A 26,976-nucleotide genomic window follows, 5' to 3' on the forward strand; every position below is an offset into this window, starting at 1 on the left:
ACAGAGGATTATCACTCTGATAGAAATTCCAAGCGCAAAAAATTGGAGAAAAGGAAGAAAGAGATCGAAGATTTAAAGGACCGTTTCATTCATATGGAAGCTGCCATAGACCACCTTCGCTCCCTCACTGAAAGCCAGCAGGCTGAAGCCTCTACTAGAGCAAGCAGGAGGGAACAGCGCCCGGATGACTCTGTCACCCAGCACTCCCCTTGATATCTTATGCATTGTAAATTTAGCTGGCTAGGAGGCTCTTTTGTCAGGCAATATAGCCGTTTGTTTCTAATTTTGTGTTTAATCAAGAGAAGCTTTGAGGATTATGGGTCTGCGCACCCACTTTTGAACCTCAGCTCTCAGAGCTTTCCCCTTTTGTACTAGAACACTGGATTATCGGTTTTATAATATACGAGTAAACGACTTTGTTAAAAAAAAAAGAACCTAAAGAAATGAAAAATAAGAAGAGCTTAAGTAAGATTTGGAAGCAAAGTTTAATCAAGAAATGAAAACATAGTTTCTATTTCTAGTCATACCATTATTTCCAAATCATGAGCTATAAACTAAAAAAAAAATAAAATTGCAACTACTGTCTATTTAATTAAAAAAAAAAGACTAAATGGAATACTGAAAACTGAAAGTGAAATTGCAACTATTGTCTATTCAATTACAAAACAAGACTAAATGAAATACTGAAAACTAAAAGTGAAATTGCAACTATTGTCTAATATGTTACAAGAACAAAACTAAATGAAATATTAAAACTGAAAATGAAATTGCAACTAATCTAATATAGAAACAGAACTAAATGAAATAATAGGACTGAAAATGAAATTGCAACTATTCTACTATAGAAGCAAAACTAAATGAAGTGCTTAGTTACTCTGCCTTGCAATTTTGGGAGAAAAACCTCCTTTTGATGACATTTTGAGGAATTCTGTACTTCATTTTCTAAAAGAAGATAAATTAAAATGTAGAAAATACTCACTACATGAATGAAGTATTCAACGACTTAGTTTAAGATGAGTTATCAACTAGAAGGGCTCTTTAGAAACATTCATCTACACCATGAGTCAATAAACTAGTAAGAAAATGGCAAGAAGTGTAATGGCACTGATCAGTCTAATTGAAAACCTAAAGATTAATGAAACAACAAATGAAACAAACTAATCTACTCTACTGAATTCAACCTCTAACTATTGATAAAAACTAGGAATAAATTAAGCAATGAGAAAGCTATTATGTACTGAAAGAAGTCATTCTGCATTAGTAAGAAAATGATAAAGACTGCATTATAAACAGGATTAGTATGAAAAATGGTTATGAACACTATGGAAGAAATGATGAATTTACAATTTAACTATAAAAGAAAAAACAAAATGAAATGAAACCTTAGTCAGCGCAGGGGCCCTCTCCAACTGCTCATGTTATGTGTACTTAATCAAAACTCCAAGAAATGCTTTCAGGTATCCATAAAACACATGGTCTTCATATTAAAAACATAGTAAATGAGTTTTCAAAATTAAAGAGTAGTAGTTCGAGATTTATGCATGAGGAAATTTGAAAACTTGTTCTGCGTTCTTTACACAGGTATTTATAAGAAAATTATACAACTGTTTGTGGAGAAAAATAAGCTACAGCCATAAACACGTAGTATACATGCACACAGAATTGTCTTCCTCGGCTGCTAGAGACATAAATCTAAGATGATGGTTGTTGGAGTCCGTGGGTTTAGGAAGTTGTTTCAGATCCCATCGCAATGAAACGTGTACAAAACGGAGTCCTGTTTGGCTTTGGTCTCTATGTTTGACTTCTCATTTGACCGGAGTCTTGTACCATCTTCCTTGTCTACCTGGGCTCGGTGAATAGGACACGATCCATGTCATGATGTTTTCCAAGCTGCCATGTAGCTAGTTTGTCCTTTTGACACCTGGAACCTGTTAAAGCATGGAAGTAGTTAGGGAACAATCGATTAGCTGTAGAATAGGCTGTGCTTCGTAGCTAAAAGACAAAAAAATATTCAAACAACAAAACATAAAAGAATAACATGTAAATCACTAAAATGTTCTCGTTAAGGCTATGTATACTGGTTATTGGTTATAGGGATGCATTTTCTTCATGGAAAAACAAAGAAAAGGGATGAGAAGAGTAGCTAAGGAGAGGGTAGTTTTGAGGCTCAACACACCCCCATTGCAAAACCATTGCATGTCCCCATGCAATCAAAATTGTGAACTTCCTCCTCCTATTGCATTTGTTCTGATACTTCAGCCAACACATCCGACTTTCTCTTTGTGCTTTTCTTTGCACTGACTGCCATCCTTGTCTTCCTCATGAGAAATATGTACTTGACTTTAATAAGTGCCCTGTTCAGCTTCTTATTTTTCTCTTTTAGCTTCCTATTCATCTTGTGCCATAATACCAAGTGTAGCATGGTGTTGTCATGAATAGCTCTATTCAGCTTATTTTGTTCCCTCAAGGTTTCATTTTCTTTTTGGATGTGCCTGTTCAGAACTTCTAGCTCATTGATCTCCTGTTTAAGGGAGCTATTTAGAGTTTCTTGTGAGGTAACAGGCTACTCTAGATTAGCTAAAGTCCCTAGGTATACTTAGGTACTCTTTTTCTCTAATGACTCTATGTAGTTATAGATTTGTTGCCATATTGGATCAATGCTAGGAGAAGCTCTACATGGGCTGCTTTCAAAGTTTTGTGGAGGAGAGTTCTATGGACTTTGTTCATATGGAATATTGTAAGGGGACTATGTTGGGGTTTCATCTTCTAAATTTATAAATGGGGCCTCTTTTGATTTCATCTTCTTCACCTTGCCTCAAAGTCTAGAACTCCTTCTCACATTTTGGAAGCTTATGGTTTCTTCTTTGGTGTCCTTTTTCCTCTTTCCTTTCTCCTTATCTTTCTTGATTTGTTCCTTGATCTTGGTTAGTTTTTCAGAAAACAGTTGTTTATCCTCTTTAGGTGATGAAGGCTCAAGAATATCCTTGTTGATTTCTTCAACCCTTTCTTTCATTTTTCTCCTGTGCTTAGTCTGCTTTTTGATCTCTATTTTAGGAGCTATTTCTACATCATCTTTTTGTGAGGAGCTTCCAATGCTGACATTTCTCTTTCTACTCCTTTTACCATGACGTCCCTCAGATAAATCTGGAGCATCTTGGAAGAAATTCCTTATTAAGAATTCCTCCCATGTATCCCCTACACATCTCAAATGAAATTCAACTAAAATCTTCACTAATCGATGGTGATATAGAGTGGTTTCTATTGATTCAACTTTCTTTTGAACATTAGTTGCCATTCTTCTCAGATTATTCAAAAGGAAAAATGGAAGATTGAGGGTTCCATTCTCTAGAAAATTCATTAACAGTTGTATGTGATAAACATACATACCCAAACCTCCCTTCATAGGTAATGAATTTTTGCAGTATTAACAACATGCTACTCCATTTGTTTTTGAGTGTAGAAATTGGAATCCCTTTTCTAAAAACTGAAATGTCCATACCTACGTTTTTAAGAATCACCTTCCAAGCTTCATCATGAAACTCTTTGTTCTTAAACCACCTTTCTCCTAGCCTTGCGAGTTTTTTTGCTTCTGTTATGAAGGACTCGGTAACTTCAAATCGGTTGTCACCTATTTCTACTTCCATTCCATCAAATGACCTGGCAAAGGATTTAGTGGTTTCCTTATGGTAGCCATCAAATTTTTTAATTAAACACGACCTTCTGTAACATTCCCTTCAGATGCGAAAACCCCTCTATGTATTTTACCGTTATGGGTTCAGTTCTAACAATAAACCCCATATCCTCTATTCTCGGTTACTCTTCAAAACTACTCTCATTGTTTAAGAAATGGAATGACTGTGTATATGGTAATAAGAAGACTGTGTATACAAAAATAGGAAGACTGTGTATGTTGAATGACTGCGTAAATGGCAATGGAGTGACTGGGTATATAGAAGCAGAATGATTATGGATATGGAAATGCAATGTCAGGTTATATGGAAATAGAATGACTGGGAACATAATGACCGTGAATATGAAACAAAACAACTGTATATATGGAATATATGGAAATAGAGTAACTGTATACACAAAATGTATGGAAATAGAGTGATTGTATGCACAAAGTGGCTGCGTAAATATGAGACAAAAACCTAAGAGTTTGCATGTAATATATAGCAGTCAAGGTTTGAAGAGTCGTATATAGGTAGGTTGCGTCATTAAACTAACTGTTAACAAATGTAGCTGTGGAGGACCAGTTAAGTATGAGTTATGGAGTTTAAAGCAGAGATCAGTTATGAAGGAATCATTGGATCTTTTGTCATTCAAGAGCGAAGATATGGCAGAGACATCGTGGCGGTTAAATCACATGATGATTAATCAAGGAGACATGTGATCATACATGTTATACAAGCTTATGTTTTTAAATTTCTTTTTGAAATAATTTAATGTATTTTACTTTTGGAACTTTTACCTTCTGCTTGCTAATATTTTGATGTTTGCTCCCCAAGTGTTTTAGGCATGATTGGTCTTCAAAGTTGATTTTTCTTCAATTACCTACATACAGGATTTTATTATGAACTGGCCACTTGTGCTTGGACTAATAATCAAACTATTGTTGCAGAAGCAAATTAGCTACAGAACAGGATCAACTGCAGAATGGAATCAGCTGTAGAATGTGAGAACATTTGCAGAATGTGAAACTAAGAGTAAAATATGGATTACGAATGAATGAAATGGAAATGGTTATGTAAGTGAAAATAAGACAAGATGATAAATGAAAAATGGAGATTAAAGAAATGTTGGGAGAGGAAAAATTTATTGGTGAGATATGGCAATGGAATGAAGTAAACTGTAAAGTAAAATGGAGTGAAATGAGATGAGACAATGAATTTTGCAGAATGCAGAGGGACTGTGGATTTTCGTCAGCACTTTTTCAGAAAAGAAATGGAATTACAGGGTTTCAGAAACTTCTGATTTTCACCCTGTATTTTCTGTATAAGCATGCCAATCAATGATTAGTTTTCAACCTTATACAATTTTTATTTAGATAGGAAAAATAAAGACTAAGTTGGTGGAGAAGAAGGATCTTCACTAACTTCATTTTAGAATTGTTCTGGAAGATCTTGTTAAACTCCTCCTTTGAAATTGGTTTTTGATATACTTTCAATCTATGACCATTCATAAGAAGAGGAGTTTGACTTTAATCTATTGTTCTAATCCTCATTGCTCCATTACTAAAGACTTTTTCAATCTCATATGGCCCAAGCCAATGAGTTTGAAATTTCCCTTCAATATATTTAAACTTTGAATCAAATAACAGTGCCCAATCTCCCTCTCGAAACCTCTTGTCCTTCATGTATTTGTCATGCCACTTAGCCCTTTGTTGTTGGACTATACCAGTCCTTTGAACTGCCTTTTGCCTAATTTCATCAAGTTCATTTAGTTGCTCCAGCCTATGTTTTTGAGCCTCTGATAAATCCATCCCCAACTGGATTGCCATCATAAAAGTTCTGATTTGGAACTCTCTAGGGAACATGACTTTCTTCCCATAAACAAGTTCATAGGGTGTATGTCCCGTTGTGTTACTCCATGTAGTTCTATAGGCCCATAAGGCTTCAGGAAGCCTTTCTGCCCAATCTCTTCTATGTAGATGCACAATCTTGGTGAGGATTCCTTCAATCACTGTATTTGTAGACTCCACTTGACCATTTGCTTGTGGATGATAGGGAGTTGATTTCCTATGCTTGATCTTGTATTCCTCCATAAGCCTTTCCATCATGTTGGATGTGAATTGAGATCCCTGATCTATCGCAATTTCTCTTTGAACACTAAAACGAGTGAAGATGTCCTCAAAATGAAAATTAACTACAGACTTTTCATTAGCAAAAGGTAATGCTTTGGCTTATACCCATTTGGTGACATAATTAGTACATACCAATATATATTTTTTTTGCTTAGATGGAGGATTAATTGTTCCAATAAATTCTAAAGCCCAGTCTTCAAAGGGTTTAATAAGTACCTGAGTTTGTAATGGCATTTCATTTGAGGAAGAAGGTTTCCCTACCCTTTGGCAACTGTCGCACCTCCTGACATATTCTTCAGCATCTTTAAATATGGATGGCCAATAATATCCTAGAAAAAGTATCTTATAAGTTGTCCTCTTGTCAGCAAAGTGTCCACCACACGGCTCATCATGACATGCTTTGAGAATATTAGGCATTTTATCTTCCCTGACACACCTTTTGATCATAGGATCTAGCCCTGTTTTATACAATTCATTAGTGATCCATGAATATCTTGCACTTTCTTGAATAATCTCTCTTTTCTCTCTAGTAAATAAATGTGAATGTAACTTCCCTATAACCAAGTAATTAGCAACATCTGCAAACCAAGGGGTTTGAGTAGTTACTGCAAAAAGATATTCATAGGAAAACTTATCTTAACCCAGAGAGTCTTCTTTCATATTCTGAATCCTGGACAAGAAATCAACAACTGTGTTTTGTTTTCTAGGTCTATCTAGCACAATAATGTTTAATTTTTGTAAAAGTAAAAGCTATCTTGTAACTTTGCCATTAGTAATAGGTTTATTCATCAAATATCTAATTGCAGAGTGATCTATATGAACAAAGGTTTCATAGCCTGCTATATAATATCTGAACTTATTAATTGCGTGAACAAAAGCTAAAAATTCCTTTTCAGTCACAGTATAATTCAACGAAGTGGGAGTCAAATTCTTACTTGTATAGTAAATGGCATAAGGAATCAAATATTTTTGTCCCAATACAGCTCACAGAGCTGTATCTAAAGCATCTGTGGAAATATGGAAAGGAAGTTTCCAATTTGGACCTCTCAAAATAGGTTCTTTAGAAATTTTTGTTTTCAAGGTTTCAAATGCTAGTTGGCAATCACGATTCCAATTGAATTCACAATCTTTTATAAGAAATTTGAAGAGTGGGGATGCTATTTTAGTGAAATTTTCTATAAACCTTCTATAGTATCTTGTAAATCCTAGAAAACTTCTAACATCATTTTGGTAATTTGGAATTGATAAATTAGAGATGACTTCAACTTTAGATTTGTCAGCTTTAATCCCATCTCCTAAAGTGTGATGTCCTAAAACAATACCTTCTGTATGAATCATAAAACATTTTTCATGGCTTAGTGAAAGGTTTGTTTCTTTACATCTTTTAAGAACTTTTTTCAAATTTTCCGAAGCTTCTTCAAATGTGTTTCCATAGACTATAAAATCATGCATATATACCTCTACACAATCATGTATTAGATTAGAAAAAAATTCCTAGTACTGCTCTTTGGAATGCTACGGGTCCATTACACAACCTAAAAGGAATTACTTAGTAGGAAAAAGTTCTCCATGGACAAGTAAATTTCATTTTATCCTGATCCTTAGGTGCTACCTGAATTTGATTATAACCACTAAAACCATCCAAGAATGATAAATACTTCTTACCTGCTAATGTACCTAACACATAATCTATAAAGGGCAAAGTAAATTGATTTCTAAGGGTTGCTTTATTTAATTCTCAGTAATCAATGCACAAACTCCATTTACCATTATTTTTAGGCACAATTACCAAAGGAGAAACCCATTCGCCATCTGAAGTTGGGAAAATGATTTTTACATTGAGTAATTTTTGGAGCTCTTCTTTTACAATTTCCCTAAGATTTGGATTCATTCTTCTCTGAGGTTGTCTGATTGGTCTACTATTTTCCTCAATATAGATATGATGAATACAAGTCTTAGGATAAATACCTTTCATGTTAGTGTACTCCCATGCAAATGCAGCGGAATGTTTTTGTAATGTTTTGGTTAGCTCTTCTTGTTGTAGTTTCACCAAGTTTTTGTTTATATTCAATGTCCTACCTAGAAAAATTTCAACTGTAGAGCTACCAAAATCCTCCATAGAATAGAGAGACATCTGCCTAGATGACAAGTATTCAACCTTAGATTTTTCTTGAAATTGTGAATGATCATATTCTCAAGATGTTTCAAAAAATTTTGATGTATTTAAAATTTGACTATCTTCACTAATTTTTGAAATAGTAAAGAGAGGTTGAATGTCATCTTCATCATCAATCCATTCCTTGTCATCTTTTTCTGTGATTTCTTTTGTTGGAGGATACAAAGTAAATTTCTTTGTTGAATTACCATCAGAAATATACATGTCACCAGATCTACAACTAATAAAAGCATCCGTTGTGGCTAGCCAAGGTCTTCGTAGTATGAGTCGGTGTCCTTCTAGATTATTCTTGGGAGTTAAGATCATGAAATCAACAGGATATTCCCAAGAATCTAAGGAGACTAAAATATCTTCTAACACACCATCTACTTTGATTATTGATCTATCTGCAAGTTGTAGTAAGGTAGGTATGTAAAGAAGATTAGGAAGTTTAAGTTACTCCATAGTTTGTCTACTCATGATGTTTATTGCTACCCCTAAGTCAATCAATGTATTTTGAATTTCAATTCCATTTATATGTGTCTTGACAATTGGACTCCTTGGATCCACATACTTCTGTATGGCAATTTTTCCCATCATTATGTCTGCTATCTTTCCTACCATATGAATTATTTTTGTTTCTTTTTCTTTTATTCCCTGTCTTTTGCTACTCAACTCCTTTATTGTTTTGTCTAGAATGGGAAAAGGAATTTTGATACAAACATTCTTCAATTCATCTAATCATAATTGGGCAACAAGATCTGTTTTTCCACCCCTCTATCAATTTGTAGTCTCTCAAGAAAAAGAGGTGTAGAAGTAGATGCTGGTTGCTCAATGATAGGAGTTGTGTTCACTGATTCTTTTTGTTTTTCTTTTTCAATGTTTTGGTTTTGGATAGATGTTTCCTCTAAACTTTTATTGAATTTTAGAGAATCTTCCTCAGAAGTGTCTTGTTCTTCAATAACTACAAAATGTCTTTCCTTTTCTAATATCCTACCAGACCTTAGTTGAACATCATTAAGATCTAGAGGAGTAATCATGTAAGTTGGAAATTGTTGTCCTTCTACCATGTAAGAATTTTAGGGGTTTTTATTATTGGGGTTAGGTAATGGTTAGACATGTAGTTGATTTTGTTTTTGCTGAAATGGCAGTAAGAGTTGAGGATTTTGACTTTGTTATGGAAGTTGTTGTGGAAATGGCAATGAAAGTTGAGGATTCTGATTTTGAGGTTGTGGCTGCTGATTATGTTGCTGGTTTTGTGGGGGAGGACAATTTTGATAGGTTGGAGGATATTGATAATATTGAGGAAATCTCCTATAAGGATTTTGTACCCCTTGTACCAACGATTGAGATTGATACTGACTTTGAGGTTGAGGCGAAGGTTTCTGCCAACAATTCCAATTTGGTGGGGGCTAAAGATACATTGGATTGTTAAATCCCTAATTCTGTGGCCCTTACCAAGGTCTTCTTGCAACAAAACAAAGAGATTTTATAGAATTTGGCACTGTTTCCTCTTGAAAGATAGCCTTAAGACCTAGGATTCAGGGATAACCCTTTGTTTCATGGCTTTCCGAACAGATCATACAAGTTTATACAATTTTTACATCTAAAGGGAATTACCTTAGAGCATGTTTCTTTCTACATTTTGGACAAAAAATGGCTAAAGCACTAGCCTCTATCTTTTGCTTGTTTTGAATTTTAAGGGTGTCTAGTTGCTCACTAAGGCTCCCTAAAATATCAATTTTGAACTCATCCAGAATATTGTCAATTTCTACCCTACTTATAGATCCAGTTGCAGATTTGTTTGCTCTAACAAGAGAAGGATCTCACGGCCCTTTCCCTATTTTAGATTTCCCTCTTGAGAGATGAACAAACAGTTCTCCTATTTCACTCAATGGAAGTTGAGAGATATCTCCCTTCCCCATCATGTTAACGATATCTATCCACTCATCTCTAATGGCCTTTAACAAAAGAGCTTTCAAAGTTTCTTCATCTAAATTGTTCATCTTTGCTATTTTCAAATTATAGTTGAATCTCTCAATCAAATCTTCTAAGTTTTCATCCTCTCTTTGCATCATTTTGAACACCTCATCTTTATGATTGGTAGGCATACAATAATCCAAGTATCTATCCAAAAATACCAGTTTCATGTCATTCCACATTCTAATGGATTGACTGACTAACCCCATGAACCATTTCAAAGCAACCCCTTTTAGTGTTGAAGGGAACAATTTTAGTTCTTGAGAGTCTTCTATATAGTCATAAGTTCTACACAAGACTTCAAATTCAAACAAAAAAAGTTCAGGGTCCTCACTTCTCAACCCATAGAAGTTTGGGAGGATAGATGTGAGATATTTTTCATTGTGGTATGTGTTTCCTCATCCACTATAGAGAATCTGAAAGAGTTATCTACATCCCTATTTCGTCCCCCTCCTCCATTGTTACCTCTACCTCCTCCATTACTTCCTCTACCTCTCCCTCTACCCCCTCCTCCAAACAATGAGAATTTTCCATCTTATTCTTGTTCTGCAATTATAGTTTCTTCAGAGTCAGTATAGGGTTCAACCTACAAGGTTATTCCCTCGTCCCCTAGTTCTTCTATTAATGGACTATGGGAGAGAGTTTCTACTTTTTCTTCCTCACCAGGTATTCCTAATTCTTTAACTATAATAGGCTCTCCTGTGGAGGTGAAATAGGTTATCCCTGCTATTGGAGAATCAAAATTTTTCTCTCCTGGGACTGTTTTGGTAGATGAAGTAGGAGATTCTTCTGATGGAGTTTCTGCCCCTTGAATTCCAGGAATCCTATGGCTAGGAGTATGAGTCTGGGATGGAAGTAAGTCTTTTCTAACTCTTGGTGGAGTAGGTGGAGTTGTGGAAATTGAACTTTTGCCCCTAGCTATAAATCTACCCCTAGAGTCTCTTTGTCTATGCACGCCATTGTTTTATTGTCTTTTTTTTGAATGTAAGAGATAAGGCTACATAGTTACACTTTCCCGATAACGATGCCAAAATGTTTGGTCAATTTAGTGTCTTAAATTGCTCTACGTAAATTATCAATCCGGGTATCGTAAACTGATGAAATGTAGTGCACTATATGTGTTAGATGACCCTTCTTACTTCATTGTTTTTGAGTTTTATGTTGTTTTGGGGATATTTTATTCTTTAATTCCTAATGATTTACAATGTACTTAACAAAATCTTAAATCTAACTTTTGTAAAGACTGCTAAGAACCTAAAGAAATGAAAACTAAAAATAGCTTAAGTAAGATTTGGAAGCAAAGTTTAATCAAGAAATGAAAACAAAGTTTCTATTTCTATTCATATCATTATTTCCAAATCATGAGCTACAAACTAAAAAAAAGATAAAATTGCAACTACTGTCTATTTAATTACAAAAGAACAAAGACTAAATGGAATACTGAAAATGAAAGGTGAAATTGCAACTATTGTCTATTCAATTACAAAACAAGACCAAATGAAATACTAAAAATTGAAAGTGAAATTGCAACTATTGTCTAATCTGTTACAAGAACAAAACTAAATGAAATATTAAATCTAAAAATGAAGTTGCAAATAATCTACTATGGAAACAGAACTAAATGAAATACTAGGATTGAAAATTAAATTGCAACTAATCTACTATAGAAGAAAAACTAAATGAAGTGCTTAGTTACTCTGCCTTGCAAGTTTGGGAGAAAAACCTCCTTGTGATGACACTTTGAGGAATTCTATAATTCACTATTCTAAAAGAAGATAAATAAAAATGCAGAAAAGACTCGTTGCATTAATGAAGTATTCAACCACTTAGTTTAAGATGAGTTATCAACCAGAAGGGCTCTTTAGAAACATTCATCTACACCATGAGTCAATAAACGAGTAATAAAATGGCAAGAAGTGTAATGGGATTGATCATTCTAATTGAAGGCCTAAAGATTAATGAAAAAAAAAATGAAAGAAACTACTCTACGCTACTGAATTCAACTTCTAATTACTGATAAAAACTAGAAAGAAATTAAGCAAAGAGAAAGCTATTCTGTACTGAAAGAAGCCATTCTGTGTTAGTAAGAAAATGATAAAGACTGCATTATAAATAGGGTTAGTATGAAAGATGCTTATGAACACTGTGGCATAAATGATGAATTTATAGTTCAACTATAAAAGACAAAACAAACTGGAATGAAACATTAGTCAGCGCAGGGGCCCTCTGCAACTGCTCAGGTTATGCGTACTTAATCAAAACTCCAGGAAACGCTTTTAGGTATCTGTAAAACACACGGTATTCATATTAAAAACATAGTAAATGAGTTTTCAAAATTAAAGAGTAGTAGTCTGAGCTTAATACGTGAGGAAATTTGAAAACTTGTTCTTCATTCTTTACGCAAGTATTTATAAGAAAATTATACAACTGTTTGTGGAGAAAAATAAGCTATAGCCAAAAGCACGTAGTTGGCAGGCACACGAAACTGTCTTCCTCGATTTCTGGATACATAAATCTAAGATTATGGCTATTGGATTTAGTTGCACAGATGGATGTTGGAGTTTGTGGGTTCAGGAAGTTGTTTCGGATCCCATCACTGTGAAACATTTACAAAACAAAGTCCTATTTGCCTTTGGTCTCTATGTTTGACTTCTCCTTTGACTAGAGTCTTGTACCATCTTCCTTGCTAACCAGGCCTCAGTGAATAGGACACGATCCATGTCATGATGTTTTCCAAGCTGCCCATGTAGCTATTTTATCCTTCTGACACCTGGAACCTGTTAAAGCATGGAAGTAGTTGTGGAACAAGCGATTAACTACAGTATAGGTTGCGTTTCGTAGCTAAAAGACAAAAACTTATTCAAACAGTAAAACATAAAAGCATAACATGTAAATCATTATAATGTTCTCCTTAAGGCAATGTATATTGGTAATTGATGATAGGGATGCATTTTCTTCATCAAAAAATAAAGAAAAGGGATGAGAAGAGTAGCTAAGCAAAGGGCAGTTTTGAGGCTCAACACTAGCATACCTCGGTGTAAGAGCTGATCAATCGAAGGTGGATGAGGTTACTATCACAAGTGACTATCCATCATCATCTCATCAAATAACTCTAGCCCCACAGTTTGAGGTGGGAGAAGGTGCACATCCATCTGTTGAACTATCACATGCTACCACCCCACCTCCTCTTGATTTCTATGCAGAGTTTTCTTGCAATACTATTGATTTTCACATGGACTTGTTTCATCAACCTTTGTCCCTACGTTCTATTAATCCTATAGATTGTACTCTAGTGTGTTCTCTTGTTTCAGACTCCACACTTGTTGTTCACGAGGATCTAGTTGTCGATGGAGTTGGTATTGAGAAGCCAACTTGCGCTATAATTTATGATGACTATGTGTGGGAATCTAAAGAATAACTCATGGTGAAGGATGACCTCCTTCTGTTCGTACCTCATCCACTTTTCCTTGACATATTTGGTTATTCTACCATTGTTAATTTTTCGTGTGAGAATTCATTCCCCAAATGCATCTACGTCTGATCATTCATAGAATACACCAGATATCAGTCTGTCATTGCATTACAGCAAGGACACATCTGTGTTTGTAAATCCACTCAATATTTCCTTTATCATTTCCAGAAACGGAGAGGATGAACATTCTTTCTTCTCATCAACCCCTCAATATGATTCATCAAATCATAAGGATGTCAATGAACCTTTTCAATTTTCTGATTGTGGTGGTTGTGATATCTTTACTCCTTCATTTGATTTTGATAATGATTCAATTGTTGTTGATATTTCCAAGTGTTGGGTCATGGAAAAGGTATGTTTTCGTCCTCATTTACTTCATTAATCATATGGTTTTCATGAATTTTCTCTCATCTTGAACATGATCTCAAATAAAATACCTTAAAAATTGAATAAAGAGCAGTGTTGAACAACATACTTTTAGCATTAAAAGCCTAAGTTTTAACTTGTTTATGAATAGGATGACTGGGTTGGACAACTGTTGTACCTTTGGATAAGATGACAGTGCCAAGAAAGGAAGATGTTGTTATTTCAGCTGCACAGGACAATCTAAGGACAGGAGGCATAACACAAAATTTAAGTGGAAAATCTGATTATTCATCTTAGAAATCCTAAGGATCTTCCTATCCTTAGGATAAGCTCTGATTTTCTATAATTTAATAGAGAATATATAATGCTAGTGGTTGAAAAAGAACTGTAACTTTTTATTATAGTTGATTTCTAGCAAGACTGTGAATGAAAATTCAACCTTAAGGGTTGTAGTGATTTTGTAATTTATTTTTGATAGTCAATGAAGAACTTGGATTTTTCACATTAAATCTATGCATTGAGTTTCTATCACAGTTCCTTTTAGGGGCTTTGGGCCCATCATTGGAATATCTACTGCTCATTTGAATTATGTTAATTACTCTTTCTTGTCAAGATCTATATTCATGCTCCTTATACAAGTTGAGATAGATTAAGTTTTACATCTCAGTTAATGTCATTTTTATAGTTCGCAGTAAAGTAAGTAAGTCTTGTAATTGATTGTCATTTCCTCTCTGCATATGCTTTCTGCAATTATAGAATTCGTTATTTATATCTTTGGATGCTCCTTATCATTAGCATGATTTGAGTAGTTCCCTTTAATACGCGTGGATTCGATTATTCAGTTTGGTTTCCTTTTTTCATTTACAATATTAGATTGATATATTTGTCTGAAAATAGATTGTAATTGATCTATCTTTCCAATCTTGAATCATAAAACAATTTATGTTTTTCATATGAATCTCGAGAGTTAATGAGTGGCTGAGCAATTATTTGTTTTTACAATGATTAGTTAGGATATAGGATTAATTACCTGCATCCCAATCTCTAATTTTTATCACACAGACAGTGCTAACTTCCTTGAGATAGAAAGACAAATCCCAGCTTGACATATCAATGTAGGATTAAGATTGATTTATAAAGTCATCTTAGTGCACCAACAGTTTGGTGTTGTTTCCCGGGAGCTAGTCAAGATTATAGTTAAATTGTATCTCTGAAGAGAATTGGGTATTGAAAATAGGAGGTAAGAACCTACGTACACATCAAGAAAAAACTTGTTCCTAGTGCCCGCTCTTAGTAGATATGTAGAGGTTGTGTAGGTATGAATGACTACGAGAAGAAAGACACCAATAGATCATAAATCAGTACCAAAAAACACTAAATCCCAAGGATCGATGACCCTCGGGAGACCGACCTTTATAGACAAAATCATTTGGATAGTTAAATCTCAGGCATCTGTAGGATCCCAGATAGTATCTGGAAAGGGATCTACTTTGGTCCCTCAAGTAGTAGAATCACCGACTATACCTTATGTTGAGATCCATAGCAAAACTGAAGGATATGAGCATATTTTTCAAAATATTAATAATCTACACTCTAGTCATGTAATTTAAAAGAACGATAGGGAGAAACTAGTGGTGTTGGTAAACAAGACCCACATTGATCTGAATTAGGATCTCTTGTGACCCTAGCTAAAAAATAAGTACCTAATATCCCATATCTACGTACTGCAGTAAAGCCCCTTTGAATTTTTTATACTTTATCTGCCCAGATAACACCCCCTGACCAAGAAATCCTTGAAGATTATTGGCACATATTTGATCAAATGGCAAATCGACCGCCTCAAGGTTAGACCTCGACATTGGAATGCCCTATCATCAACCCAATAGTAAATGCCTCAATGACGGCTATTCCTTTACAAAATATCCCAACCTTTCACTGGATGACCTCAGAGGATTCATATGCCTTTCTATTTGAGTTTGATGTTCTATGTAGAGGATATGGCTACACCACTGATGCTCAAGCATTGAAGTTGTTCCCCTCTACCTAATTGCTTTTCTCACTTATTACTCGGATTAAAATAGGACTATAGAAGGAAGTAAAGAGACTGAAAAATAAAAACAACCCGCAATAAGTCCTTCAACTTTGATTACCATGGAAATAAAAGAGGGAGAAGACACAGTTGAGCAGAAAATCCCCGATAAAATTATAATTTCTTCTCCCCCATTTCCTGAGAGACTAGAGATGACTAAACCTATTTTCTATCCTGATTTGGATATATTAGGTGAATTGAAAAAGTTATGTATAGAGATTCCATTCCTCTAGACCATACAGGGCATCCCAATTTATGCAAAGAAAATTAAGGAATGATGTGGGAAGAAGCCTAGGAGGAAATTAAAAAATCCACAGAAATTACATGTGGTAGGAACTTTATCTAATCTGCTATTGGGTAAACAACTACTGATTAAAAATGAATACCTGGGAAATCATGTAGTTACGTTTCAGATACAAGGCTGCACCTTTCCAAACACACTAGTAGATCTTGGGGCAGCCATTAAAATTATGACTACTAAAACCTTTAAAGTTTTGGGCATTACATCTTTAGAACCCATTTCAACCTTATTAGAAATTTCCAACAGATTAGTGGTTAGACCTAAAGGAACCTTACAGGATGTGACTATCTCTTTCAACTCCTAGGAATATCCTGTAGACTTTCTAGTCATCAACCCAAGAAGTAGGTTGGATGGACATCCTTTGATATTGGGTCGACCTTGGTTAGAAGCACCAGATGCTTATATAGGGTGTCATGCAGGTAGCATGACTATCACTAAAAGGAAATGTTGTGAAAACCTTGTATCCCCAATCTAAACAAAATCTTCCTATTGTAAATACTCGGTTACACCCACCTAGATACCTAGAAGAAAACATAAGCTATCCTCTCACATTGGAAGAAGATACTGAATTTAAGAATCAAATAGAAGATGATGTGATTAATATCTTCATTAATAGACCAGTTTACATATATAATCTGACATGCCAAGTGTTAAAGGCCATCCTCGATAATGAATCACAGGGAGATCCCTTCTGGGACCCTGACAATAAGCATATAACCGCTAATTTTTTTTATAATAGTAGACCAAATGATATTGAACCAGGTAAAATGCTTAACATTAACGGTAAGCTAGGAAATCATCAACAACAAAGACTTATTCAGGTTCTTGGCTAATATATTAAAAAAAAAATCCTAGGAATACTCAGACATGAAAGGTATAGATCCTCAACTATGTACCCATCATATTTACATCGACAAGGATGCTCAGACCATCTCGCAACCTCAGAGGAGGTTGAATCTACACCTCAGAGAAATTGTGAAAGAAGAAATACAAAAGTTGTTGGATGCCAATTTTATTTATCCTATCTCAGATAGTCAGTGGGTATCCCCATTGGTAGTTGTTCCCAAGAAAAATGTGAAATGGAGAATGTGCATGGACTACAAAGAAATGAACAAAGCCACCTAGAAGGACCATCTTTCTCTTCCTTTTATTGATAAAGTTCTTGATACCTTAGCAGGGAAACAATTTTTTTCCTTCCTTGATGGCTTCAACGACTATAATTAGATTCAGATTGCCCTTGAAGACCAGGATAAAACTATGTTTAGCTGCCCTTGGGGCATGTTTACATACAGAGTTTTACCCTTTGGTTTATGCAATGCCCCAGCCACATTTTAGAGAGAAGTATTGAGCATTTTTTCTAATTTGATTAACGAAGCACTTGAAATTTATATGGATGATTTTACCCCCTATGGAAGTGACTTTGAGTATGGTTTACGAAATCTAGAAAATGTGCTTGAACAATACATTGCTACCACGTTATGATTAAGCCACATAAAGTGTCACATGATGATGACCGAAAGTGTGGTTATGGGACACTACATTTCTGAATCTATAATATAGGTAGATCTAGCGAAAATAGAGGTAATTCTCGCACTACCTACGCCTCACACACAAACTAAGGTATGTAGTTTCATTGGGTATGAATGTTACTACCGTAGATTTATAGAAAACTTTTCAAAACTTGCTACATATTTATATGTCTTAACAGGTAATTTTAAATTTGACTCGTCTGACAAATGTGGCAATTCCTCTATAGAACTAAAGAAATTGATTTCAACTGCACTAGTATTGCGAGGCCTGAACTAGGAGTTTCCTTTCTATATCTCCACAGATGCATCAGAAACAACTATAGGCGATGTTATTGGACGGGAAGTGGAAAAAATGCCCTATGATATTTACTATATTAGCAAAAATATTACGCTTGCTGAGTTAAATTATACAATAAAAGAAAAATATTTTTTGGCTGTTATACATGCTATCAATAAGTTTAGACATTATATAGCAGGCTATCAAGCTTTCCTGTATATTGACCTCTCTACTAAATTAGTTACATGGCCAAAAAACCAATTACTAATGGGCGAGTAACTTGATGGCTGTTGTTACTATAGTAGTTTGATATTGCCATAAAGAATCGGCTAGGAAAAAAAATCTTGTTGCAGGCTTCCTGTCTTAGGTGCCTAAGACGAATGATATGTTATCAGTCGATGATAAATTTCCAGATGAGAACCTTTTTTCTATAACTATCAAAGCGCCTTGGTATGTAGATGTAGTGAATTATTTAGCAGTGGGGAAGTTACCAGCACATCTATCGCCCAAGGAAAGGAAGTTTATTTTCCAACGCAACTCCCGATTTTCATGGATTGGTGGGTATATTTTGCACATTGGATCTGAGTTACAAATCCAAAGGTGTATTCAAGAAGATGAGGTCTATGATACCTTGAAGGCCTATGACAACGAGCCTTGTGGCAGACATTTTGTAAATTGCAGAACCAAAATCCTTCACATGGGATATTACTAGCCCACCATATTCAAAGATTCCAAGAAATATGTCCAACCCTCTAATAGCTTCCAGAGGATGGGATGTCATGGTTAGGTTGATGAGATGCTATTGCAGCCTCAGTTGGTGGCAGAACCCTTTTAAAAATGGCACATGACTTTGTTAGGCCCTTTAATCCACCATCAATGGAAAAGGTCTATATACTAGTTATGAAAGACCATGTGACTAAATCGGTAGAAATAGTAGCCTTGCCACAATCCACAAAAGAAATAGTGATTAATTTTGTTTTTTAATTGTTCATATAATATGCCTTACCAAGGGAGGTAAAAACCGACAGAGGATTATATTTTACAGGGCATAAATTTTGGCCACTCTACGAAATCATCATATCATAAATTGAGTTACCTATCTGTATCACCCACAGGCAAATGGATAGGTAGAGAGCACGAACAATGTCTTATAACCAATCTTAACTAAGACAGTTGTGACAAATCAAAAAAGACTGGCCCATTAAACTTCCAGAGGCCTTGTGGGCCTATTGCACAACATGGTACAATACTACTGGTTACTCCCCTTACCAACTTGTTTTTGGCAAAGAGTCAATCCCTCCAATAGAGTTTTGAGATAAAGACTCCTAGGACAACCCAGGAGGTTGGACTAGATCTTACAGAAGCCCAAACACATCAACTTCAACAATTAAATGAACTAGATGAAACACACTTACTTGCCCTGCAGCATACAACAATTATTTAATAGAAAAGGGCCAAGTGACATGATAGGCTTATTAAAAAGAAATCAATTCAAAAAGGTGATTGGGCACTCCTCTATGACTCCATATTCCATGAATTCCGAGGGAAGATACGGACAAGTTGGCTCAACCCTTATGAGATTTAAGAAGTGCATAATAATGGCACCATAAATTTAGTCAATATTGACGGTTCTGCTTCTCCCTTTCTAGTGAATGGACATAGGTTGTGACTTTATCAACAACCACTCAGAAAGGAGTATTTTTATCAGAAGGTAGGTAATGATCCTACTCTCCAAATCATAGTTGCAGGGGATGGTAACCTGACAACTTCATCTCCATAAAAATTATCTTCCTTCCATATTATAAATAATGTACATATTTTCCTTGAAAATGGCTTAGAAATTTTGCTCTTTCTTTCTTTTCTTATTTCTTATTTAGCATGCTAGAATGTCGACATAGACATTTTTTTATAATTGACCGTTTTTCTTGAAGCACAGCTGTTGTTTCCTTCGTCACAAGTTATTTTTCCCTTTGCGAAGAAACAATTGTTGTTCCCATTGCAAAGAAACAGTTGTTGTTCCCTTTTCGAAGAAACATTTTCTGCTCGCTTTTTGAAGAAACATTTTTGTTCCCTTTTAGAAGAAATAGTTGTTGTTCCCTTTTTGAAGAAACAATTGTTGTTCCATTTTCGAAGAAACAGTTGTTGTTATCTTTTCGAATGAACAACTGTTGTTCCCCTTTTGAAGGAGCAATTATAGTTCCCTCCTCTATGAGATAATTGTTGTTCCCTTTTTGAAAGAGAAGTTGTTGTCCCCTGTTTAAATCAAACATTTGATGTTCCCTTTTTCAAAAGAACAATTGCTTATCCATCTCAATGAATGGATGTTGTTCCAAGTACTATTATTCCATGCTGGTAATTATTTCTGGTTATGAGTTTGATCTAAATATTTAAAAGAAGTAACCTTTAGATCATCAAGATTTTTAGCCTTTTGGTGAATATTTTTTTAATATGACTTGCTCTATCTATTAATATGCCTGCTTATGTTTGTTTTTCAGATACATTATAAATTGTGCATGGTCTATCCGCACCATATTAGTTTTTCTCTTATTACACATTCAAACGGTGGTTCCCTTCACAAACATTATGAAGAAACTAAGGCATGTTTTTCTTGGAATTGCTTTTACTTTTTACACCATCCCTGACTCTTAAGGATTTGATGAGCCTCCCTTAACTTCTAAAAATACAAAAAATATAAGGAAGAAACAAAAACAAAAATAAATTTTGGAAATATATTAAGGTAATATTTTATCAAAAGGAATGGGGGATCTCAGCATGAGCCATCCTACCATGAACATAGGAAATTAACATAAGTGACATTCCCATTATGGCTACCACACAAAGGTAATGGCCTTCTGACACTAAAATGTCAAAGGATAGGAGGTCTCATCACGACCTGAACTATTCACTTTGTTACGCTCTGGTGAGTGGAATTGTTACTATCTGGTCATCGTGCCAGAAAAATGTCATTTTTTAGGGAAATCATTTCTTTTAACTATAAGTTAGGGATACTATCATTTATGGGTTAAAAGGAAACTATTTCAAGGTCATGGACACCTTCTGGTAGCAGTGGCTCTGTCTATGGTATTTAAGTATACTTTGAAGATGCCAAACCCTTATTATGTCCTTAGTTTCTCTTTATTAAATAAAATGGAAGAAAACACCTTTGATTAGTGATTATATCCTTAATAACTCATATGGGAGCCATATTCATATTACGTGAACCATGTTAGCATTATCCGACCATTGGACATCAGTAGTAATAGATTTAAAACAACGGTTCGTCAAATTTTGTTGCACATAATCCAAAGGAAAATCTACTTCCCTCATATATATTTTGTACCCTTTATTCCTCATGATCTTTTCTGACTAATCATATGGTTGTGAATTCATTGCATTAAATTCTTTCCATATGACTTCTCTGATCACCTTTTGTTGTATTAATGATACCATATGCCTTTTCCCTTCCCCTTGCTTCAAAGGTCGTGGTCGCCCTTTTTTTAATTAAACGGGGGCGGTCATACATTATGACGATGTGAGAGAGGACTATTAATGAACATCCACTATACCTGTCGATGTGATGGGATATTATTACTGAGATTCTATACTAATTTTTCATTCCTTATACTCCAACATGTAGCTTAATGTATGTTATTTCATTATGACAATTGTGGGACTTAATAGTGCATGCAGGTTTATAGTTGTTCTCAGGAAAATAATAGGTATGGGTGGCACCTATGTTCGCAGTGATCCTACATTGTTACAAATCACCATGCAAGCCCAAGATATTCTAAAATGTGCATGACGGGAACAATATCTTGCTTGGCTACAATGGTTTAATGATTATATCGCTCTGGAATTCTTGCAGAATCTACAAAAAGAGAGAACAACTATTAAAGGAAGGATGATATCAGGGACTAAATCCATTTTTTCATAGGTCATAGGCTTCCCTACAGAACACATAAAATTGGTAGAAAATCACACGACACTTAACGAAGTTGTATAATTATTCAAGGATCTTGGTGAGGAATTAGTTTGGAAAGGCAAAGGTCTTTGTCCTAAATCTCTAAGAGAGCCATGGCGCAAACTAGAAAAGGTCATCCCGAAATACATCACATGCAATGACCTCCATGACATGGTACACCCTCGACAACTTAAACTGTTAGTACTATTAAAAAAAAATTAGTAACCAAATCTTTATTCTTCCTGAACTCGTTATTACATGAAATTTCTAGTAGAGCGAGGAAATCCAAAAACCCACAGGCTACAATCAGTGATGATGGTTTGATCAAATTCATAGTCGCCAAAGAACTGACTCAATTGTAGCTAACCTGGGACAATTTTATAAGTTCTAATGTGCCACCCCTAGAAGGAATCCCTAAAAATGCCCAACCAAAGGAAGAACATTAGACTACGGAGGTATAAACCCCCCAAAGGAGACAAAAAGGAAATCCCCTGTCTTGACATCCATTCCTGTTAAGAAAATATGGTTGGAGGGAATAATGTAAGGAAGAAGCATTAATGTAGCCACAAATGAGGTGAGATCCACAGATCCCCTAATAGCCAACAAGTCAATTTTCCTAAAGATTATGAAGAAGAAGCGGCTCAGGTCTTGGAAAATTTGGGAACCCTTTTTGAGGAGATAGGTCAATTTGAGAATCCACAAGAACAAGTCCCTACTCCTATCCCTTCTAATTCTCCTCATAGATCTCACCACATAGACATATTACCTTCTTCCATAAATGAATGAGATACACAGGAATTGGAAGGACAAAATTTTTTTGCAGCTAAAACCCAGGAGCCAAAAGCTAATTCAGGAGACACATCCTTACTTGAACAAGACCCTGACAATGTTGAGGATCCAAAAGCTAATTCAGGAGACACGGTCCTACTTGAACGTGACCCTGATGATTTTCAAACTTCTCCTACTTTTGAAAATATTATTGCTATTCCTTCTTCCCCAATGAAGAAATCCATTGTAAGAACAAAGAAGACAGATGATAATAAGTTGGAACTAATGAATAACCAAAATAAGAAACTGCAAAGAAAAATCAAGTAGGTTAGGAAATGGGGAAAGACTCTAACAAATCTTATAAGAAGAAAGTGGAGTTGAAATCAATAGGAACCTAGTGCGAGAATTTTCTTAATTCCACTGGAATACAAATGGAAAACATTAGCACTTGTCCAATAGGAACTCAAACAGAGGATGTTTGTACTAGTTTTGTAGAAACCGAAACAATTTTTTGTTCTTTTGTGGAATTGTTGGCTTAGGGGTCCCTGACCCAGGTTTAGAGTTAGTTGCACCAATGAAAAAAACCCTACACTACTGGACATTTTGGAAAAACCTTTCTAGCACAGGCTGCAGTCTCTCTCGAAGTAGTATGGGGGAGTTCAAGAACCAAGTTTTTTCATCGAGAGGCTAGTGTGATGTCTTTTGGCTCTTCATATTTTCCTTCACACAGATCGATACACTCTTAGGGTTCATCACTGAAAATCTGTTAAAACAGCCTTTGGACCTTCGTGAAGGTGTATGATCCACCCTTGCAGACTGTTAATAGTCAACTTGTCTACTTACGCGCATCAGACAGCATTCCTAAATTAGGGTTCGAGCATATTTACTTAAGCTATTAATTAACATCAGAGAATTCATCAGAGTCTTCACGAAAGTAATTATACATACATTGCGTGCATTATTAACACTTATTCAAGAGAATCACTAGCATTCAATCAATATTCCATAAAACACATCATTCATCGACATCATATAACATTAACAGAAATATAGATAAATAGAAATACGCAAGAATTATTTGAAAGTTGGTTTTATTGATATTCAATATAAGGTTACATACTCAAAATTGCCCTACGTACACACTTGCAGGGGTCTACGCACTCAGTTGCAGACTCTACCTAGGCCTCTGTGTACTCAGTTGCAGACTCTACCTAGGCCTCTGTGTACTCAGTTGCAGATCCTTTCTTCTTATTCTCTCTATCACTTCCTCGTCTCTATCTATATCTACTTGTATCTTCGCTAAGATTCAATATTTATAGCCTTTTTCATACAATGCCATGGTCTACAGACCATGGGTGAATCTCAAAACTGACTCAAAATTTACATAAAATAAGGGGCTAAACCCCTTTGACTCTTATTCGTCTACATGCTCTACATCCACAAATCATGAAGACTTTATATTATTTAGAAAATTTTTACTAAAACTTGGGTTATCTTAACCCCAAAACTGACCAAAGGGACCCCATCCCAACAAGCCCCCAACACAAAGATCATGACTCACCCTCAAGTCACTCTGTTGGCATTGTGATCTTACTACGAAGACCCTCTAGCCCCACTTGGACCACTGCAACTTATGCAACACTCTGTGTCACTGCCTGCTGAACTTCATTGACAAATTTTTTCGTGGTTGGTCCTTCTACAGCTAGCCTCATCATTTTTTCTTTCTTTTGTAGTCGTTTAATCTTATCCTATATGGTAGTCGTGACTTGATAAGCATCCTCCAACCAAGGCTACAACTTGGGCTTTAGCAAGGCCTCCTTCTCCTCTACTTCTTCCACATGTGCCAGCAGCAGTTTTCCTTCTTGTAACTTGGCAAGGCGCTGTGATGGTGCTAAGGAGAAAGCAGTCACCTTGACCTCATCATATTAGCACTACAACTCCCATACCTCTGTATTCACGTCTTCAAGCTCAGATCCTTCTACAGATTGGTTACTAGCTCCATAGCCTACTTCAATAGTGCGTCACAGTAAGTGACTGTGGTATCCAAAGTAGCCATGCCTTCTTTTATTGCAACTCCACGCTGCTCTTGGACCTCAGGTGGACTTGTGGGCTACAACTTTAACTGTAGCTCTATAATCTTCATGTTGAGCTCAAACGAGACTCATCCAACCTCTGCTTTAGTATCTTGTAGGCTCGTGTTGATTTTTCTAATTTTTCCTTCTCACTATGCATCCACTGGGATGTGAAGCTCAGGAACTGTCTTACATGCCTCTGCTACCGTTGACTCCAGATGCGAACTATGCATCTGTAGCACCTCCTTTTCCTTTATATCCTATGTCATTTCAATGAACAATGTTTGGTTATTTACTTTAATCTCCCTGACAGCAAAGAGTGCACGCTACTCTTTGTTCTCGTGCTCCTCTATGACTCCCTCTAGTAATGCATGTAAATATTCAAGGGACAACATAGCAACGTTCAGTCCCATGTTCATGAATTTGTGAAGTAGTGCATGATGTTCACCTATTTTAGCATGGACTACCCCTTTAGGCAAGGTGAAGTCTTTCAGATCCTGTGGCCAAGCCATATCTTTGATTGCATTCTTTCCTCGTGCTAGACAGGATTGTCTATTTCTCATCTTCCCAACATATTCCTAGATTATGGTAGCTTGGAAATGTAACTCTCGCAGATCCTTGTAAATGCTCCCCAATGTCTATATGTATTTCTTCTTGAATTTTTGCAGCACTTTTGTGTCAGTGTCCCAAATTTTATCCCCGATCTCATCGAGATCACACTTTGTTACTACCATGGGATAAACCTGGGTCCTATCAGTTTTTTGCTTCTTCTGTGTTCCACCATGTTGTTCCTTGCCACTCCTTTTCAAAATAAATGGGGTTCTCTTCCATTGATTTTCGCCGCCGACATGTGCTGAAAGCTCTTCTTTGATCGTATCCAGCAAAGGTGATGTGTCACCTTTCTATGAATCACGTTGTTCTTCTTCTGCTTGCTGCTTAACAGTGCATTCTTACTCAATGAGGGCCTTTTCTTCGGCTTCCTTCTCTTCTTGTTCTTCCAAGATACTCGTAGCCTTCTTACCAGCCTCCTTGCATTTCTAAATAGCAGAACTTTTCACACCCATGCTTGGTCCAGAAGCTAAGTTTTACAGGGCGTGCCACTCTATACGGCATTTCGGTTCAATGTACCGCACATTTGGTTTTCACACCAAATAGGGAAACTAGTGCCATTTCTGCTCTCGATCCTTCCATGCTTGGATATAGACTCTATGGAAGTTAGCCTTGAATGTCGTGTAGGGTGAAAACTATGTGAACAAGTTTGGGGACAACCTCGGATGCTACTGATGGCCATGTGGAGATTCATTTCCATAGGAACCCAAAATATCTTCATCTCTATAATCCACATGACATCCTCTGTAGACCTGTTGAAGCCCCGAAAATCAGGTCGAAAACAAGGGTGATACCCACCCAGTCTGGACCTTGGTTGGCAGCTCCTTATCCGCTTGGTATAGCGGGTCCGACTGGGGATAATGGGACCAGTTTCCCAATCTAAGGGTGTGTGTGTGTGTGTGTGCAGAGTTGGATGTTGCTGATCTAGGAATACTTAAAGCTAATCTAATTCAAACTTTTAAACTAAATCTATGCTATTGTAATCTAATGAAAAACTGCACATCTAATATATGCTAACCTGGGGTGTATCTCTTCTATTATGTGATCTAAAGAGATTTCAAACAATAACTGGTAATAAAGATCATTCAGCTCTCATAAGAATAGAAATCAAATAAGATGAACTACTTTGCATAAAAAGTTAGGCAAAACAATTGTGAACAACATATCGCATAATAAGTTATTCATATATCAGACATAAATAAATGGCTCCACCGTACAAAAGTGCCAAATGGTAACTCACACATTCATGCAATAACATATAAACAACTAAAACTGTATATCACTTTCAGAATATAAGCAGAAATGGCCAAGAGATAAAAGTACCATTTATGATTGATCCTACTCATAAGCTTCAAGCAAAAATGATTTATCTCTACTTGTTGTAACATCTACTAAGAGTACAAAAGTGCAACATCAGTAGCAGACATCAAATGAAAACATTAATAAACCTCGATCCATCCATTCATCAAAACCTCCTCTGAGGGTGCAGAAGTGCATGTTCTGAGGACAAGTTTTTGACAAATTTCTGGACCCTTCTCCAAATGCAATGAGAAGGGTTAAAATACTACTTCCTAATTCTAATAATAGTTTGTTT

Source organism: Pinus tabuliformis, chromosome 8 (genome assembly GCF_031772625.1).
Source record: "Pinus tabuliformis cultivar Carrire ecotype Pingquan chromosome 8, CPIR1, whole genome shotgun sequence".
Classification (NCBI taxonomy): domain Eukaryota; kingdom Viridiplantae; phylum Streptophyta; class Pinopsida; order Pinales; family Pinaceae; genus Pinus; species Pinus tabuliformis.